The following is a 22,347-nucleotide window of genomic DNA, read 5'->3' as shown; positions in this document are numbered from 1 at the left end:
TTCACTATAAAGTATGATTCACATCAGATTGATTTTCTGGATATTAGCATCATAAAAGGAAATGAAGGACAATTAATCACTAAGCTCTTCAGAAAGGAAACAGCTGGCAACACTCTTTTGCACGCAGAGAGCTTTCTGTCTAAGAAAAACATTTAACAGAGTGAACAACCTTAAAAGACAAGATCTGCTATTTAAAGAAAAAGATCAAAAGAAAACACAGGTCATAAAAAATCCTCCAAGAATTATTTTAAATTATTCTACAGAACACCAAGACATTTACAAAATCATTAAAAAACATTGGGGGATCCTAATGGATGACCCCATTCTCCAGAAATGAGTTGCCCCTTCCCCTTCCATCACATATAGGAGAGCTGGTTCTCTGAAAGAAAATCTATTACAAAGCGAATACAGGGGGGCGTGGCCAGCGCGGGACAGTGATGGACGCTTGAGCTCTAGCTCCGCCAGCCGACGACTCCATCCAGCGCCATCCCCAGCGACGTGAACAGGATTTTCACCCTCATCTGACTCCGGCTGCTTGTGGCTACATACCGCGATGTCCCGCAAGAGCAAGGATGTAAAGGGACCGAAGAAACTGACGGCGTTCTTCCCGATGCCGGCCCGAGGCGGTCGACAAGATGGCGCCGGCGCTCCGGGCCTTGCCGCCTCGGGGAAGCAAAGGGTCCATTATACCGACCTGCCGGAAGATACAGCCCCTTCTGGCACCCAGCAACCAGGTACCCTTTCTCCTTTCGCCTCTGCACCATCCAGCCCTGCATGTACAAGCCCGGCCAAATCTAAAATATGGCTGGATCCCGAAGACAAGGCCTCACAGCCTGGGAGCTCGAGTAACCCGCTACTGCCCATCTCCCTGGGGTCCTCTCCCTTCGCTGCCTTCCCCACAGCTGGCCAACCTATCATGGACACGGCATTAAAGGACATGATGTATGCCCTCCATACCTCCCTCCAGGCAGATATAGTCTCCCTTGCTACAAAATTTTCTGCTGAAGTTCTCTCCTTAGGGGAAAGGGTTCACACTGTGGAATCCTCTGTATCTGAGATTGTAACTACAGTAAATGATTTGGTGGAAGCGCATGAAGAAAATTTGGATGAGCGACAATGGCTGAAAGCTAAAATCGCAGATCTGGAGGACCGCTCCAGAAGGAACAATCTTAAGATCCGTGGCATTCCTGAGACTGTACTTCCTGCTGAGCTACACAAATTTGCTACTGATGCGTTTTTAGCGATTTTGCCTGGAGCGACTCCCCTGGAGCTGACGATTGACCGTATCCACAGGGTTCCTAAACCCCCTTTTCTCCCGCAACATGTGCCACGCGACACGTTGCTCCGTGTGCACTTCTACCAGACCAAAGAAGCCATCCTGAACAAGGCTAGGTCCTTGGGCAATCTACCTGATCCCTACTCCGCTGTACAAATTTTTGCAGACCTGTCTAAGCATACTCTGGACACACGTAGACAACTTTCTACTATCACCAAGGCTCTGCGAAACCACAACCTGCCGTACAAATGGAAACACCCCTCCAAGATTTCGGTGTAGAGGGATGGAGAATCATACATGATCACCACGCTAGATAGGGGCATATCCCTGCTCCACTCATGGGACATCATCCCCGACCCAGTACCCCCCCCGGGAGCGAAAAAATCCCCGAGCAGAGTTCCCCCACAATGGCAATCCATGCCGCAACGCACCTCGAGAGACACTTGATTGACTGGGCTCGCAATCCTGTTTTTTTTTTTTTTCTCTCTGGACTTTTTTCTGGAGTCCTGTTCCACCTCCAGCTTGTCGTCTAGAGGCGTTTAGCCCGTTTGGCTGTTGAACTGTTCTCACCCCCGACTGGAGACGGCTACCCCAGCCTATGGTTTCCTTCCGCTTTTGTGTTCTATGTCTGTATTGTCTGGTCTTGTGTTGTTCCCTTTCTCCCTCTTCTGCAGGTGTAACAGACTCTGATTTGCCTCGAGAAGATGTGTCTGTCCCCGGAATCGCCGGGAAACCCCTCAAGCTCCGCATATCTGCAAGATCCCTCTACATGACTACAGGAGACTACACTGTCAACTCCCGACTCTCCACTCATCCATCTAACTACACTATGTCTATCGATGGTTCCGTGAGTACTGATCCCTCGCACTCACCTCCACGCACACATGACGGTTAAAATCCTATCTGTCAATGCCAACGGCCTCAATCACCCAGCTAAGCGCACTTCTTTGTGGTGCACTGCCATTAAGAACAGAGCTGCCATTGTTTGTGTACAAGAGACTCACTTCTTAGACCAACATGCTCCCCTTTGCTCCCATAGAGAATACCCCACGGTTTTCACAGCCTCCTGCTCTAAGAAACGTAAGGGTGTACTAATGGCTATACACAAAGACTTGGATTTCGAATTAATCACCTCAGTCACAGACGCCAACGGCAGATTCTTGATCATAGTCTGCTCCATTGATGGATTTACAGTAACTTTGGTCTCTATATATGCTCCCAACATTCACCAACTCCGGTTCCTGAACAGAACTATGACTAAAATCCGTTCGGTCCAAAAAGGCCCCTTGGTGCTGTGTGGTGACTTTAACCTCCCCCAAGACAGAACAGTGGACACTTCAGCTGCCACCACCAGATGCCTTCCGTCTTTGCAAAATTTCATCCACAAACATGACCTATATGACGTCTGGAGGTGCCATCATCCCTCCTATAGGGAATTCTCCCACCACTCTGTGGTGCACAACACGTATTCGCGTATTGATGTCATTTTGTCTGATTTGACTCTACTCCAAAGGGCAGTGGACTCAGAGATAACCCCGATCACATGGTCCGATCACGCCCCAGTGAGTGTTGAACTCTCACTGTCACAAAAACCCACAGCGACAAAACCCTGGAGAGCTAATGCTGCTCTGCTCAAACGCCCGGACAATGTCGATTTTCTAAAAAACTCCCTAATCGAATTTTTTGAGACCAATCAGGGGTCGGTATCTGAGTCCGCGACTCTTTGGAAAGCCCACAAGGCATTCAGTAAGGGGTACTCATTCAATTGCAGCGTAGGACTAATAGGAAACGCTCCCAATTGGTAGATAAACTCACGAAAGACATTGCCGCTCTGGATACCCAGAACCAGACCAAACCCTCCACAGACTTAAAATCCAGACTCTTGACGCTCAGGCGAGAACTCCGATCTCATCTCCTAGACACGTACGAACGTAACCTCCAAAGAGCCAGGGCGACGTACTACGCCACCAGCAACAAAGCTGGCAAGCTTTTGGCTGCCAAGCTTAAAGGCCAACGTACTAAAACTAAAATCAAATCCATCGTCCACCCCCATACGAACGAACGACTGCACGACCCTAGGGACATAGCTAACGCTTTCAGCAGCTACTATGAATCCCTCTATAACTTGAAGGATTCTGTACCCTCCCCCCCCCACCTCCGACCATATAAAGCAGTTTCTAGATAGTATTTCGCTACCTTCCCTCTCGCCCGTACAAACCACACAACTTAATGCCCCCTTCACAGTGGAAGAAGTTCAGGCAGCCATAGGGTCCTTGCCAACTGGGAAATCCACTGGCCCAGATGGTCTAGTAAACGACTACTACAAGAGTATGACAAAGCGAATACAGGGGCGCAAATAGAAAGGATCCGTGGTGGGATTTCGGCACTTTCCCTTGTGGGAACTGTGAACAATGCCAAGTCATCATTAAATGTAAAACCATGGTCCTACCCAATGACGAGGTGTTTTTCCCAAAAAACTTTGTCAACTGTAAGGCAAAAGGGGTGATATATTTAATGCACTGTGAATGCATTTTATGTGGGCAAGACGAAGCAGAAATTTGCTAAACGTGTCAACAAACACATGCAAAGCATTAAAATTGGCAATTTATATCTACACTTGGGTAGACATATGTCCAAATTTCATAAGTATAGAGTCCCCAAAGTTACATTTCATGCCCTGGATCGCATACATATACCAGCCAGGAGGGGGGTGATTGGAATAAGCAGCTACTCCAGCGCGAAATGCGCTGGATTGCTAGGCTTGCGGCAACCACCCCCCTGGTCTGAATGAAACGGAGAGCTATAGACCCTTTGTTGAGGGCTTTTCCTCGGGTTGAACAGATTAAAAGGGGAATTTATATTACATTATTATATTTTCATTTTTAATTAATTTTTAGTTTTATTTACATATATTATTATTATCATTATTTTTCATATTATTTTATACATTTATTGTATTTTTTTTGTTATTTAGTTATATTTTCATTCATTATTCTATGTTTTGGTGTTTACTCAAAATGATCTCCATATGAGGCTTATGTGAGTGATTACTGGAAGAAAATTCTCTGTATGGAGGCACTTTTACCTCCCTACCGACCCTGAATGCTTTTTGCTATTCCTCTTGTCTGATGCACTTTACCCTTAAACGTTATGCCAAATATATGTTCGCATATATCCTACTTTGGGTTGTTTAAAAGTGTAAAATTAAGTATATTAAGTATATTGTATGCACATGCAATGGATAATAACACCTCTTATCTAGGGATGATTGAACGGTTTGGGTCGACCATCGGTTCGACCCGAACATTGGCTGTTCGAAATTCGGCCAAATTCCGAACTTTTTGCTGAAAAAGTTCGGAATTCGGCAACCAGAACCGACCAAAATGCAATGGGACAGGAAATGGGCTTTAAAAGCCTGTGATTGGACCAGAACCATCAGTAAAAGCCAATTGAGGGGGCAGGAGAATGCTAGGAATGTGATTGGAGTGACTAGGGGGTCCAGGGGCCAATCATTAGTGAATACGCCCCCCAGTATATAAGATAGCCCCGCCAAATTCCTAGCATTGTAATACAGGGCTGTGGAAGAGAGTGGAAGCAGTTCTGTTACTTCTGCTTCAAAGTGTCATTTAGCAATTTTTAGTGTGAGGAAAGGGATATCTAGTGTAGTTAGGGTGCTATTTTCCACTTTAGTTAGCTTTAATAATCTAGTTTCTGTAGGGAAAGTGTTAAGTGCCAGAGTGACCATAGTGTAGTGTAGGGTTAACTGACTCTGACTGCTATGGCAGGGTGACCAAACCCTTCCATGTCAGGGTGACCGCTATAGAGAAAAGATTGTTTCTCTTAGGTCACTTATAGAACAGCGATATGGCTTATCGCCGGTCAGCCTGCTTTTTGCTGCAGGCATTTATAGGGCTTTTCTGAGGACATGTTTGGAGTCAGGCATGACATCTGAACTTCTGTATAGGGGTATATATACACACATGTATGTATATATACACCTACACATACATAGGTGTGAAAGTAGCAGAACACTATGCTTGCGCTAATGAAATAATTAACAGGCATATGTCTCCGCTTCTATCACACCTATATATGTGTATGTGTATATATACATATAAGTGTGTGTGTATATATACCCCTATACAGAAGTTCAGATGTTTTGCCTGCCTCCAAAGACCCAAAAAAAATGCCCAAAAAAAACGCCTGCGCCAAAAAAAAAACGCCCAGGTGTGTTATTGCAGGCATTTTTTTGGGGCATTTTTTTGGGTCTTGGGAGGCAGGCATGACATCTGAACTTCTGTATAGGGGTATATACACACACACATGTATGTATATATACGCCTACACATACATAGGTGTGAAAGTGTAATGTTCCGGTACCTTTGGTACCCTAAATTACTCTTTTCACAAGTGTATGCGCCCCACCATTCTCTTTTGGAAAGGTGCGCATACACCTTTAAGACTGAAGCTGTCATCACTCAGCGCCGGACTAGATGGCTATTTAAATCGCCGGTTCTCACTCACATGTGTTCGTTCAAACACCCTTACCTGGATGCTAACTTGGCTTGAAGCTTTCGTGCTTGCAAGCATACCTCGCTGATGGAACCTCGCTGCGCTGATCCCTGTATCCCGCTTCCGGATCATCCGCTCCTCCTGAACCAACCTTCGGCTGTATTGCTATTAGTGCTAAGTACCCCGCAGGGGAACCCTCTATAAACTTATACTAAGCTTACACTATCTAGCTCTGCATAGTAAAGACTATTTATCACATCTGCATATCTAGATTGCTAGCTCTTAAGACTACTGCTACTTATTCCTGCACTGGGTTGATCTCTCTTGTATGTCCACCTGCTACTCTGTCATCTGCTACCATACATGATTGCTAAACCTACCTGCATCCATCTGCTACTGTCTTACCTTCAAGTGTCTGTCACCTACCACCTCCACTCAACCTGTCTCTTAAATCTTCATCACTGTGTTACTACATACATAAAGTCACTCTAGGAACCAGCTTGTTGAGTGTGTGTATTTACTAGCTGAATTAAGACCTTCCACACATGATGAGTCATTGAGGTTGGGAATGGTATCTCAGCATCTCTCTTACATGACTACTGAAGTGGAATATTTCTGCAGCTGAAAATCCACACCATACATGAAACGCAGGAGCGTTACAGATTGAACGAACCCACAAATGGATTCAGCAGAAATAACCACTCAGGTGACACAATTAAAACAGCAAGTAACTGCGTTAATACACGCACTTGCTGAATTAAAAGAAGACAATCAGGCTCTGTCGCAGCAGGTAATTAGGCTGACACAACTTACCTCTGCTCAGTCCCCTGAACCCAAGATAAATCCCCCTTTGGTATTTACAGGCGATCGCAAAAAATTTCGCGAATTTAAAAACGCATGTGAGTTACTTTTTTTGCTAAAACCTCGTACCTACCTTACTGATCACATTAAGGTTTGTACTATTATTTCTTACTTATCAAGCGATCCTCGAGCCTGGGCAGACTCTCTTTTTGAGAAAAACGACCAGCTTCTCAACTCCTATGCCTTGTTCCTAGCAGAACTCACTAGCCTATATGATGACCCCAATAGGCAGAGTACTGCCGATCTTCAATTAAGATCCTTGAAACAAGGAAGGAGGCCTGTAGAAGACTTTGTCGCGGAATTCAAGAGATGGACCCTTGATTCAGAATGGAATGATGCATCTCTGAAAACCCAATTTAGGCTTGGCCTATCAGAAGCCGTTAAGGATGAGCTCGCCCGAGCGGATCTACCAAAAACCCTGGATGCATTAATACAACTCAGTATTGTATAACAGGGGGGAGTACCGCGCTTAAAAGGTGCTTAGTGCATGTTATTCATACATTTAATAATTTACTTTCAGTGCTTTCAAATGTTTATAATAAAATATAAATATTCTCCAGTGCATAAAATTATATAAATATTCTCCAGTGCATAAAATTTAAAAAAATTCTCATTAATAAATAAAATATTTCTTACAAGTGATGTAGATATGTGCTATAAACAATCCTTAAATATATCAAAATTTGTATAAATGAAAATAAAAATAAAATGCCAGTGATAAATTATGTGCTTATAAGTTTCCAATAATTAAATAATTCAAAAGTGAAAAAGTGCCAAAGTGTCCTTGTATATATAAATAAAATGGTGTATATTCAAACGCCTTTTCTTTCCCAAAATTCATGCAGGTGCTCTTCCATGCAGTGGCCACTAGGTGTCCTAAGCGCTCACCTCAATTGGCTTTATAACCAGCTTTGTATGGTATCATATGTAATCCTCCTTTTCTATGGTTGATGGGTCCGGTCACTAATTCTCACACTTATCCCTTTTAACACGATATTCCAGGGGGTGTGTGTGGAGCCTTTGAATCTCCAAAATAAATGGGGCCACAATAGTGAGGTACCGTTTGGTGATTTTATTAAAAGAGATAAAAGTAACAGACTCACATTTTCCTTCGTCTTTGCCAATGCATAACAATTGTAATGTCGCTACGTCACTTCCGGTTTGGCGTCCTACGCGTTACGCTGCGTGCCCACACAGCTTCTTCCAGGGATCTGGTAGAAGCTGTGTGGGCACGCAGCGTAACGCGTAGGACGCCAAACCGGAAGTGACGTAGCGACATTACAATTGTTATGCATTGGCAAAGACGAAGGAAAATGTGAGTCTGTTACTTTTATCTCTTTTAATAAAATCACCAAACGGTACCTCACTATTGTGGCCCCATTTATTTTGGAGATTCAAAGGCTCCACACACACCCCCTGGAATATCGTGTTAAAAGGGATAAGTGTGAGAATTAGTGACCGGACCCATCAACCATAGAAAAGGAGGATTACATATGATACCATACAAAGCTGGTTATAAAGCCAATTGAGGTGAGCGCTTAGGACACCTAGTGGCCACTGCATGGAAGAGCACCTGCATGAATTTTGGGAAAGAAAAGGCGTTTGAATATACACCATTTTATTTATATATACAAGGACACTTTGGCACTTTTTCACTTTTGAATTATTTAATTATTGGAAACTTATAAGCACATAATTTATCACTGGCATTTTATTTTTATTTTCATTTATACAAATTTTGATATATTTAAGGATTGTTTATAGCACATATCTACATCACTTGTAAGAAATATTTTATTTATTAATGAGAATTTTTTTAAATTTTATGCACTGGAGAATATTTATATAATTTTATGCACTGGAGAATATTTATATTTTATTATAAACATTTGAAAGCACTGAAAGTAAATTATTAAATGTATGAATAACATGCACTAAGCACCTTTTAAGCGCGGTACTCCCCCCTGTTATACATTTCTGAATTGCGTAGGTTACCAATAACAGTACCTGCAGCTTTAAAGGAATTTAGGATTCATATAGAGTGACAGCGCGAGAATTTCACCAACCCAACAACTCAGTATTACCATAGATAGAAGACTACGAGAAAGAAAGGCTGAGAAAATGGGAATGCCATTATCCGTTTCCTCTCGGATTCCGGCCGTTAACCCCGTTCCTATGGAGGTAGGAACCATACGCCCACCGCTATCAACTATGGAAAAAGCCAAAAGATGATATGAAAATCTCTGCTTGTACTGTGCATCCCCGGATCACAAGATAAATGTCTGTCCCCTAGTCAACAAAAAGAAGGGTGAGTGTTCACATGTCCTCCTAGGGGGATTGACAACTTCATTCACTAACCCTTACATTTTTGTTTGTTTGACATTACAGTGGGACCAGAACAGGATTACTACTAAGGCCATGATTGACACAGGATCTTGTGGAAATTATATTGATATGTTTTGCTGCTTCAAATAAAATTCCTATTATTTCTGAACTTAAACCTGTCTCAGTAAGTCCTATTACCGGTGTTCCGTTATCCTCTGGTCCGATCACCGATCAGACACAAGCACTTCTAGTCACTATTAACGAGTCTCATAGGGAGACTACTACCTTCGATTTAATACCATCACCCCACTTTCCCATTGTGTTGGGACTTCCCTGGTTACACACACACCAACCAACCATAGATTGGAAGGAACGGTCCTTGGCCTTCCTCTCTTGCTATTGCGAGGATACGTGTAACCTCCCGTCTTCCGGGAAGATTCTGTCTATGGTGACAGATGAGATTGCACCACTATGTTATCAGGATCTTTCTGAGGTTTTTCTTGAGAAAAATGCTCAAGCATTACCTCCTCATCGAGACTATGATTGTAGCATTGATCTACTGCCAAATAGCAAATTGCCGTTCGGTCATGTTTATCCTCTTTCACAGGATGAACTTTCCCATCTCAAAACCTATTTGGATGAGAATTTGGAAAAAGGTTTTATTAGACCTTCCACTTCTTCCACAGCAGCAGGACTCTTTTTTGTTCGCAATAAGGACTCAAGTCTCAGACCTATCATCGACTACAGGAAATTGAATGCTATCACAATAAAAGATCGCTATCCTCTACCGCTTATCCCTGAGCTCATTGTGCAGGTGCGTGGAGCTACCTATTTTTCAAAATTGGACCTGAAAGGAGCATACAATCTCATTCGAATCCGTGATGGACACGAGTGCAAGACTGCATTCAGAACCAGATACGGATTGTTCGAATATCTTGTGATGCCATTCGGGCTATGCAACGCCCCTGCAGTTTTCCAACGATTTATAAACAATATTTTTAAAGACTTACTAGATGTCTGTGTTGTGGTATATCTGGACGATATACTTATATATTCACGATCCCTGTCTGAACACATAAGACATGTAAGACTTGTACTATCGAGATTGCTTGCACATAACCTTTATTTGAAACTGAAGAAATGCTTGTTTCATAAAGATGAGGTACTCTTTCTAGGCTACATCATATCCAAAACAGGAATCGAGATGGACATGAGTAAAATATCCTGCATTCAGGATTGGCCTACACCAACCACACGCAAGGCGCTACAGCGATTCCTGGGATTTTCAAATTTCTACAGGAAGTTCATTAAAAACATTTCTGCTATTGTGAGACCCCTCACACAGCTCACTAGCATAAAAAAAACATTCAAATGGTCTGAAGAAGCAAATAAAGCTTTTCACTTGTTAAAGACAAGGTTTACTTCCGCTCCCATATTACGCCATCCAGACCCATCCCTCCAATATATTCTGGAGGTAGATGCGTCAAACATGGCAGTAGGAGCAATACTCTCTCAACGACCAACCCACACTTCACCAGTCGCCTTTTTTTCTAAATCCCTAAGCAGTCCCGAGATAAATTACCCCGTGGGTGAAAAGGAACTGCTTGCTATAAAATTGGCTCTGGAGAATTGGCGACATTTACTCGAAGGCACCCAATTACCAATAATTATAAACACGGACCATAAAAACCTCCAATATCTTCAGACTAGCAAAACTCTCTCGCACCGACAGGTACGATGGTCACTATTCTTTCTAAGGTTTAACTTCCTAGTGACTTACACACCTGCAGATAAGAACAAAAAGGCGGATGCACTATCACGACTAACTGAAGAAAACTACTTTGAAATCCCTTCCGTTCCTATAATACCTCACAAACGCATTATTGGAGTTGTCCGTTCCTTGAAGGAAGAGGTTTTGCATGGTATAAGTTTGGATTCACCCCCACCACAACTAAATACTGATGCAGAAGGCTTCCTCTACTACAACGACAAACTTTACATACCACCTACCCTATGCACCAAGATCTTGGAATTATCTCATGATGTGCCTATGGCAGGACATATGGGTATGACAAAGACTCTTAATTTGATTTCCCGGCAATTCTGGTGGCCTGACATGAAAACATCTATACAAAAATTCGTCTCTTCATGCAATGTCTGTGCCAGGTCCAAAATTGACACTACGAGACCATCCGGTCTACTATGCAGTCTACCAATACCCCAAACTCCATGGGAAGTTTTGTCCTTGGACTTCATCGTAGAATTGCCTCTTTCCAAAGGATTTAATACCATCTTGGTGTCAGTGGACCATCTGACAAAGATGGCACATTTCATTGCTATTCGCAGACTACCTTCGTCCAAACAAACGGCAGAACTCCTGATGAAACATGTCTTTAGATTACATGGTATCCCAAAAACTCTTCTGTCTGACCGTGGATCCCAATTTATTTCTAAGTTCTGGCAAGAACTATGTCACATACTACGGATTGAGAGGAAGCTCACTTCTCCTTACCATCCGCAGACCAACGGACAGACTGAAAGAGTCAACCTATGCATCGAACAGTATTTACGTTGTTACACTTCTTACCAACAGGATGATTGGGTGGATCTTCTCCCTCTGGCAGAATTTGCCTACAACAACGCAACCCACAGTACAACCAAGCAGAGTCCGTTCTACTTGAACTATGGGTTTCATCCCTCTATTCTTCCACCACGCATCCTTCCTTCAAACAACCCAGTAGCCTCAGACTATCTTACCCAAATAAAGGATTCTCTGTGTTTATTAAATACTACCATTGCACACGCTCACAGTCAACAAAAGAAGTACTATGATCTTCGCAGAAGACCTTCTCCACAGTACACTATCGGGGACCTCGTTTGGCTCTCAACAAAAAATGTAAGACTGAAGATCCCTAGCAAAAAGCTTGGACCTCTGTTCTTGGGACCTTTCCCAATCAAAAAACTTATTGGAAAAGCTGCAGTACAGCTTACATTGCCAATAGACCTAAAAATCCATCCCATTTTCCATGTGTCGCTACTGAAGCCCCATGTTCCGGACCAAGGAATAAGGCCTAATATTCCACCTCCGCCTCCTGTACAAGTTGAAGGTGGAGAAGAATACGAGATAAAAGAGATTCTGGATTCTCGTATCTACAGAAGAAGACTTCAGTACTTGGTTAGATGGAAGAACTATGGGCCCCAAGACGACACCTGGCTAAACACCTCTGAAATACATGCCCCTAGATTAATCCGCAATTTTCATGCGAGATACCCAGACAAACCAGCTCCAGAGGCCTTCAGGAGCCGGCCTTAAGGGGGGGGGTATTGTAATGTTCCGGTACCTTTGGTACCCTAAATTACTCTTTTCACAAGTGTATGCGCCCCACCATTCTCTTTTGGAAAGGTGCGCATACACCTTTAAGACTGAAGCTGTCATCACTCAGCGCCGGACTAGATGGCTATTTAAATCGCCGGTTCTCACTTACATGTGTTCGTTCAAACACCCTTACCTGGATGCTAACTTGGCTTGAAGCTTTCGTGCTTGCAAGCATACCTCGCTGATGGAACCTCGCTGCGCTGATCCCTGTATCCCGCTTCCGGATCATCCGCTCCTCCTGAACCAACCTTCGGCTGTATTGCTATTAGTGCTAAGTACCCCGCAGGGGAACCCTCTATAAACTTATACTAAGCTTACACTATCTAGCTCTGCATAGTAAAGACTATTTATCACATCTGCATATCTAGATTGCTAGCTCTTAAGACTACTGCTACTTATTCCTGCACTGGGTTGATCTCTCTTGTATGTCCACCTGCTACTCTGTCATCTGCTACCATACATGATTGCTAAACCTACCTGCATCCATCTGCTACTGTCTTACCTTCAAGTGTCTGTCACCTACCACCTCCACTCAACCTGTCTCTTAAATCTTCATCACTGTGTTACTACATACATAAAGTCACTCTAGGAACCAGCTTGTTGAGTGTGTGTATTTACTAGCTGAATTAAGACCTTCCACACATGATGAGTCATTGAGGTTGGGAATGGTATCTCAGCATCTCTCTTACATGACTACTGAAGTGGAATATTTCTGCAGCTGAAAATCCACACCATACATGAAACGCAGGAGCGTTACAGAAAGTAGCAGAACACTATGCTTGCGCTAATGAAATAATTAACAGGCATAGGGCTCCGCTCCTATAACACCTATATATGTGTATGTGAATATATACATATAAGTGTGTGTGTATATATACCCCTATACAGAAGTTCAGATGTTTTGCATGCCTCCAAAGACCCCATAAAAATGCCCAAAAAAACGCCTGCGCCAAAAAAAAACACCCAAGTGTGTTATTGCAGGGGTTTTTGGGGCATTTTTTTGGGTCTTTGGAGGCAGGCAAAACATCTGAACTTCTGTATAGGGGTATATATACACACACACACACACTTATATGTATATATACACATACACATATATAGGTGTGATAGGAGCGGAGACATATGCCTGTTAATTATTTCATTAGCGCAAGCATAGTGTTCTGCTATTTTCACACCTATATATGTGTAGGTGTATATATACATACATGTGTGCGTATATATACCCCTATACAGAAGTTCAGATGTCATGCCTGCCTCCAAAGACCCCCAAAAAATGCCCCAAAAAAACGCCCTGCAATAACACACCTGGGCATTTTTTTTTTGGCGCAGGCGTTTTTTTTGGGCATTTTTTTGGGGTCTTTGGAGGCAGGCAAAACATCTGAACTTCTGTATAGGGGTATATATACTGACACACTTATATGTATATATACACATACACATATATAGGTGTGATAGGAGCGGAGACATATGCCTGTTAATTATTTCATTAGCGCAAGCATAGTGTTCTGCTATTTTCACACCTATATGTGTGTAGGTGTATATATATATATATACATACATGTGTGTGTATATATACCCCTATACAGAAGTTCAGATGTTTTGCCTGCCTCCAAAGACCCACAAAAAATGCCCAAAAAAACGCCTGCGCCAAAAAAAACGACCAGGTGTGTTATTGCAGGCGTTTTTTTGGGCATTTTTTGTGGGTCTTTGGAGGCAGGCAAAACATCTGAAATTCTGTATAGGGGTATATATACACACACACTTATATGTATTTTACACATACACATATATAGGTGTGATAGGAGCGGAGACATATTGGTGTTAATTATTTCATTAGCGCAAGTATAGTTTTCTGCTACTTTCACACCTATATATGTGTATGTGTATATATACATATAAGTTTGTGTGTATATATACCCCTACACAGAAGTTCTGATGTTATGCCTGCCTCCAATAACCCCCAAAAAATGCCCAAGAAAACACTTACTACAAGACCTTTTTTTTCCTGGTTCTGGACATGCTACAGAGCTGAAACTTCACAGGTACAATTTTTAGACCCTCCAGACACTAATTCCAAAGAAATCTCTTTTTTTTTTCAATAATTTTTTCAATAATTGGCTCTCTATCAAAAATGACAATTTTTAAGAACTTTTTTTGTGTGATTAATAGTCCCTGGGGCATGACCCAGAACCCTAGGCACTTTTAAGGGGCATTTATTGGGTGTTAGGGGTTCAAAATGGTGTTTTTTGATTACAGAAGTTCGGGTCCCATTGATTTCAATGTGGTTCTGAAATCCGGGCCGAACTTTTGGGAAGTTCGGTTGTTCTGGTCGAACCGAACTTTTGAAAAGTTATATCATTCCTAATCTAATCCTCTCCCGTCCCTTTATGCATGCTATGTCTCGGTTCTCTGGGCTCTGTTCTTTTTTGTCCCCCATGTAGCTCCGTCTCCACCGAGATGCCCGGCACTGGTAAGCCCCTAGGGGTTTAAGTAACTCTTTTCATCTGGGGCACATAAGCAGAGATTTTTTATCCCCTCCCTCATTGGGGTATGTCTCATACTCTAAGGGGTTGGGGTACCGCTTTTACCAGTGTCAGGGCGTCTGCTCCTTTTTCTTCTCTTTTCTCCTTTTTTTCTAAAAAAATGCTCCTTTAAATTTTGGTAATTGAATCGATTTCATTGAGATGTCCTCCTCTGAAAATAGCCCAATTTATACCATGTATCACCTTAATGTGTATACATGGTGGATCTGCGGATGCTGGATGAGTGCATCAGGAGTTGTGGGCTCTTTTAGGTCCATACGGAGAGTAGTGAAACTGCCTGTATAGATAGGTAGAAGTTGCTAAGCAACATAAAGCTTTGGAGCGGTGGAAACAGGAAATCGGCATACCCGAAGTGATGTCAATATGTCTACATACACTGTGTCATGCCGTACGGCGCATGCGCAGTGTTCTTAAGGAGACGCCGGGAGCCATTAGGGAGATGGATCTCTCTCCCTTACACGTGTAGGAGGAAGCCGTTCGCGGGGTCTCCTTGGACCGATCTACCATGGAATTAAACCCTCTATCTGTAAGTACACTGCTTCAACGAATTTACAGCTTAATGGAGGTAAAATATTACCGCTATTCTGGTGACCAGGCATTACATTGGATCCCCCTCTCTTTTATATAATATATCTGGGCAAGTGGCAGAGGATAAAGGCTGGGGACGATATATCTTCTATAGTGTTGAGCGAACACGGACTGTATTATTCGGGTCCGTACCGGATAATTGGATTTTTGTTACCCGGACACGGACCCGAAAACTTTACTGTATGTTCGGGTTTAAAATCCGTGTTCGATAATTTTATTTCCTGTTTTGTATGTAATGGCGCGCTTTTAATGGCGGGCTTTCAACAGCCAATCAACAAGCGTTTAACTGGTGTGCCATAGAAGCCATCACAGCCATGCCTACTAATGGCATGGCTGTGATTGGCCAGATGAAGCATGTGACCCAGGTCTTTATAAGCTAGAGACACAGCGCGCTGTGCGTCAGTCTGCTGTAGTGTAGGGAGAGAGCACACGTAACGGTGCTGGCTGCTGTTGATTAGGGACAGACAGGGAAAAACGAGATTGTGCCCGAAAAGAATGCAGGGACAGTTCGGAGTGTAGGCAGGGAAAGATATTTAAGCATTTTAGGGACAGGCTGGAGAGATTAGGCAGGGAGAGATTAGGAGACACAGGACAGAACAATCGTCCGTTAGCGATCTACATCGATTTTGCTGTGTGGGGGGTGGTGCAGTGAAAGATCTTTTTGCCCTCACTTGAGCCCACTGAGGAGGAGGAGGAGGGAGAAAAAAAAATATTTTTATCAGTCTGTTGTTTGCAGCGTTCAGCTATATTTTACTACAGAGTGCTGTTCTAATCTGCTATTTAAAAATTACAAAGTTAAAGGGGAATTTTTTTTTTTCCCTTCATAGCCTGCTGCTGACCGTGACATAAAACATAAGACACTGATGTGTTCACATGTGCTATTAAAAAATCACCAATTTTATATACTTTTTTATATTCCGCTATTCAATATACACCCTTTTGGGTAAAAAAAATTAAATTGCGGCATAGTCTGTATCGGTACGTGTGAAATACACCGTTTTATATACTTTTTTCTATTCCGCTATTCAATATACTGTAATGTTCCGGTACCTTTGGTACCCTAAATTACACTTTCCACAAGTGTATGCGCCCCACCATTTACTTTTGGAAAGGTGCGCATACACCTTTAAGACTGGAGCTGTCATCACCCAGCGCCGGACTAGATGGCTATTTAGGGCGTCGGTTCTCACTCACATGTGTTCGTTCAAACACCCTTACTTGGATGCTAACCTTGCTTGAAGCTTCCATGCTTGCAAGCTTACTTCGCTGACGGAACCTCGCTGCGCTGATCCCTTTATCCCGCTACTGGATCATTCGCCTCTCCTGAACCACCCTTCGGCTGTATCGCTAATAGTGCTAAGTACCCCGCAGGGGAATTCTCTATAAACTTATACTAAGCTTACACTATCTAGCTCTGCATAGTAAAGACTGTTTATTACATCTGCATAAACTAGATTGCTAGCTCTTGAGACTACTGCTACTTTTCTGCACTGGGTTGATCTCTTTTGTATGTCCACCTGCTATTCTATCATCTGCTATCATACAACATTGCTAAACCTTCCTGCATCCATCTGCTACTGTCTCACCTTCAAGTGTCTATCACCTATCACCTCCACTCAACCTATCCCTCAACCTTCATCATTGTGTTACCACATACATAAAGTCATTCTAGGAACCAGCTTGCTAACTGTGTGTATTTACTGGCTGAAATAAGACCTTCCACACATGATGAGTCATTGAGGTTGGGAATGGTATCTCAGCATATCTCTTACATGACTACTGACGTGGATCTATTTCTGCAGCTGAAAATCCACACCATATAAGAAACGCAGGAGCGTTACAGATTGAACGAACCTAAAATGGATTCAGCAGAAATAACCACTCAGGTGACACAATTAAAACAGCAAGTATCTGCGTTAATACACGCACTTGCTGAATTAAAAGAAGACAATCAGGCTCTGTCGCAGCAGGTAATTAGACTGACACAACTTACCTCTGCTCAGTCCCCTGAACCCAAGATAAATCCCCCTTTGGTATTTACAGGCGATCGCAAAAAATTTCGCGAATTTAAAAACGCATGTGAGTTACTTTTTTTGCTAAAACCTCGTACCTACCTTACTGATCACATTAAGGTTTGTACTATTATTTCTTACTTATCAAGCGATCCTCGAGCCTGGGCAGATTCTCTTTTTGAGAAAAACGACCAGCTTCTCAACTCCTATGCCTTGTTCCTGGCAGAGCTCACTAGCCTATATGATGACCCCAATAGGCAGAGTACTGCTGATCTTCAGTTAAAATCCTTGAAACAAGGAAGGAGGCCTGTAGAAGACTTTGTCGCAGAGTTCAAGAGATGGACCCTTGATTCAGAATGGAATGATGCATCTCTGAAAACCCAATTTAGGCTTGGCCTATCAGAAGCCGTTAAGGACGAGCTCGCCTGAGCGGATCTGCCAAAAACCCTGGATGCATTAATACAACTCAGTATTACCATAGATAGAAGACTACGAGAAAGAAAGGCTGAAAATATGGGAATGCCATTATCCGTTTCCTCTCGGAGTCTGGCTGTTCCTATGGAGGTAGGAACCATACGCCCACCGCTATCAACTATGGAAAAAGCCAAAAGACGAAATGAAAATCTCTGCTTGTACTGTGCATCCCCGGATCACAAGATAAACGTCTGTCCCCTAGTCAACAAAAAGAAGGGTGAGTGTTCACATGTCTCTCTAGGAGGATTGACAACTTCATTCACTAACCCCTACATTTCTGTTTTTTTGACATTACAGTGGGACCAGAACAGGATTACTACTAAGGCCATGATTGACACAGGATCTTGTGGAAATTATATGGATATATGTTTTGCTGCTTTAAATAAAATTCCTATTATTTCTAAACTCAAACCTGTCTCAGTAAGTCTTATTACCGGTGTTCCGTTATCCTCTGGTCCGATCACCGATCAGACACAAGCACTTCTAGTCACTATTAACGAGTCTCATAGGGAGACTTCTACCTTCGATTTAATACCATCACCCCACTTTCCCATTGTGCTGGGACTTCCCTGGTTGCACACACACCAACCAACCATAGATTGGAAGAAACGGTCCTTGACCTTCCCTTCTTGTTATTGCGAGGAAACGTGTAACCTCCCGTTTTCCGGGAAGATTCTGTCTGTGGTGACAGATGAGATTGCACCACTATGTTATCAGGATCTTTCTGAGGTTTTTCTTGAGAAAAATGCTCAAGCATTACCTCCTCATCGAGACTATGATTGTAGCATTGATCTACTCCCAAATAGCAAATTGCCGTTCAGTCATGTTTATCCTCTTTCACAGGATGAACTTGCCCATCTCAAAACCTATTTGGATGAGAACTTGGAAAAAGGTTTTATTAGACCTTCCACTTCTTCCACAGCAGCAGGACTCTTTTTTGTTCGCAATAAAGATTCAAGTCTCAGACCTATCATCGACTACAGGAAATTGAATGCTATCACAATAAAAGATCGCTATCCTCTACCGCTTATCCCTGAGCTCATTGAGCAGGTGCGTGGAGCTACCTATTTTTCAAAATTAGACCTGAAAGGAGCATACAATCTCATACGAATCCGTGATGGACACGAGTGGAAGACTGCATTCAGAACTAGATACGGATTGTTCGAATATCTTGTGATGCCATTCGGCCTATGCAATGCCCCTGCAGTTTTCCAACGATTTATAAATGATATTTTTAAAGACTTACTAGATGTCTGTGTTGTGGTATATCTGGACGATATACTTATATATTCACGGACCTTCCACACATGATGAGTCATTGAGGTTGGGAATGGTATCTCAGCATATCTCTTACATGACTACTGACGTGGATCTATTTCTGCAGCTGAAAATCCACACCATATAAGAAACGCAGGAGCGTTACATATACACCCTTTTGGGGTGAAAAAAATTTAATTGTGGCATAGTCTGTATGGGTACGTGTGAGATACACCTTTCATATTTTTTTGGCGCATCTTCCACCGCCGAGGATTGCAGGGCGCTTCAGTTTGCCTCCTGTTCCGAACTCCTCCTACTCCTATTCCTCATCCTGCCTTTAGGGTACAAAAAATTGTAATCGGGGCCTAGTCTGTGTTTGTACGTGTGAGATACACCGTTTTATATACTTTTTTCTATTCCGCTATTCAATATACACCCTTTTGGGGTGAAAAAAATTAAATTGCGGCATAGTCTGTATCGGTACGTGTGAGATACACCTTTCAAATTTTTTTGCCGCATCTTCCACCGCCGAGGATTGCAGGGCGCTTCAGTTTGCCTCCTGTTCCGAACTCCTCCTACTCCTCTTCCTCATCCTCATCCTACCTTTAGGGTACAAAAAATTGTAATCGGGGCCTAGTCTGTGTTTGTACGTGTGAGATACACCGTTTTATATACTTTTTTCTATTCCGCTATTCAATATCCACCCTTTTGAGGTGAAAAAAATTAAATTGCGGCATAGTCTGTATCGGTACGTGTGAGATACACCTTTTAAATTTGTTTGGCGCATCTTCCACCGCAGAGGATTGCAGGGCGCTTCAGTTTGCCTCCTGTTCCGAACTCCTCCTACTCCTCTTCCTCATCCTCTCTTTAGGGTACAAAAAATTGTAATCGGGGCCTAGTCTGTGTTTGTACGTGTGCGATACACCGTTTTATATACTTTTTTCAATTTCGTTATTCAATATACACCCTTTTGGGGTGAAAAAAATTTCCTCATCCTCTACCGACTCCTCATCCGGTCAGCGTAACACCTTCACCACCAGCTTCAGCACAGCCAGGGGTAAACGACAGCAGGCAGCTTTAAAACTTGCCTGTTTGGGGGAAAAACCACACACTGCGCAGGAGTTGTGGAGGAGCATGGAACAGCAGACTGATGAGTGGTTGCTGCCAGCGAGCCTCAAGCCCGGCCTGGTGGTGTGCGATAACGGGGGCATGTGCTGAATCTGGTGGTGCAGAGGTTCCTTAAAAATTACCCCGATATGTCAGAGCTGCTGCAGAAAGTGCGGACCGTCTCTGCGCACTTTCAGCGTTCTCACCCTGCTGCTGCTCGCCTGTCAGCTCTGCAGCGTAACTTCGGCCTTCCCGCTCACCGCCTCATATGTGACATGCCCACAAGGTGGAACTCCACCTTGCAAAGGCTGGAAAGACTGTGCGAGCAGCAGCAGGCCATAGTGGAGTTTCAGCTGCAGCACGAACGCGTGAGTCGCTCTGCGGAACAGCACCACTTCACCACCAATAACTGGGCCTCCATGCGAGACCTGTGTGCCTTGTTGTGCTGTTTTGAGTAATCCACCAACATGGCCAGTGCCGATGATGCCGTTGTCAGCTTAACTATTCCACTTCTATGCCTCCTTCAAAAAATGATCCGGGCGATGATGGAAGAAGATGTGGCACAGGAGGAGGAGGAGGAGGAGGAGGAAGAGGGATCATTTCCTAGGCTTTCAGGGCAGTCATTCACAAGTGGCTCCGAGGGTGGGTTCCTGCACCCACAAACGCCAGGTACACAATTGTCCAGCAGGGGCACAGTTCTGGAGGATGAGGAGGATGAGGAGGAGGAGATGGAGGAGGAGATGGAACCATGTTCACAGCAGGGTGGCACCCAGGCCAGCTCATGGCCATCACTGGTGCGTGGCTGGGGTGATACAGAGGACACAGACGATACACCTCCCACAGAGGACAGCCTTTCGTTGCCTCTGGGCAGCCTGGCACACATGAGCGATTACATGCTGCAGTGTCTTCACAACGACCGCCGAGTTGCCCACATTCTAACTTGTGCTGATTACTGGGTGGCCACGCTGCTGGATCCCCGTTACAAGGACAACGTACTGTCCTTAATTCACTCACTGGAGCGTGATCACAAGATGCGCGAGTACAAGCGCACGCTGGTAGACGCGATGCTGCTGGCATTCCCACCTGACAGCGGGGCCACAGTGGAAGCACAAGGCCAAGGCAGAGGAGGAAGAGGTCGCCAACGCAACCAGGGCACCGCCAGCACCTCAGAAGGCAGGGTTAGCATGGCCGAAATGTGGAAAAGCTTTGTCAGCACGCTACAACAAACAGCAGCACCAGCAGCTCATATGGAATGTCTTAGCAGGAGGCAGCATTTCACCAACATGGTGGAGCAGTATGTGTGCACACGCCTACATGTAGTGAATGACGGGTCTGCCCCCTTCAACTTCTGGGTCTCCAAATTGGGCACATGGCCTGAGCTTGCCCTTTACGCCTTGGAGGTGCTGGCGTGCCCTACAGCCAGTGTATTATCTGAACGTGTATTTAGCACGGCTGGGGGCGTTATCACAGACAAGCGCAGCCGCCTGTCCAGAGACAATGTGGACAAGCTCACATTCATTAAAATGAACCAGGCATTGATCCCACAGGACTTTTCCGTACCTTGTGCAGAATAGAGATGGATACCGACCTTACCCAGCCATTGTTATATTTTTGTTCTTTCTCACTCTTTTGGGGTGTACCCTAATTTAAAATGACTCTTGCATCTATACGGTGGAGAGGAGCACAGGGGGAGATCCAGAGGAATTGGACTCTAGGTATGCACCTTGATGGGGAGAGGGATGGGGGGAAATGCTCTTTTTTTAGGAGCATGCCTTTCATTGCATGTTTTGAATAATGGATTTCTGTATTTTGTAAATGTACTGATTACTGTTATGCTTTCCAGTAGTGGAGTATTAAATCCCTGATGAAGATATCTCTATCTATGTTCTGCTACCGAAAGGCGTTGGAAGTATACACCACTCCAATCAGTAGTTCTATATGTATCAATATGTATTGTACAATTTTTTGTAAAATTAATATTTATTTGATGTTCACATGGATATTATGTTGATTATC

Source organism: Pelophylax lessonae (genome assembly GCF_965119305.1).
Source record: "Pelophylax lessonae genome assembly, chromosome: 3".
NCBI classification, from domain to species: domain Eukaryota; kingdom Metazoa; phylum Chordata; class Amphibia; order Anura; family Ranidae; genus Pelophylax; species Pelophylax lessonae.
This window is presented reverse-complemented; position numbering follows the sequence as displayed.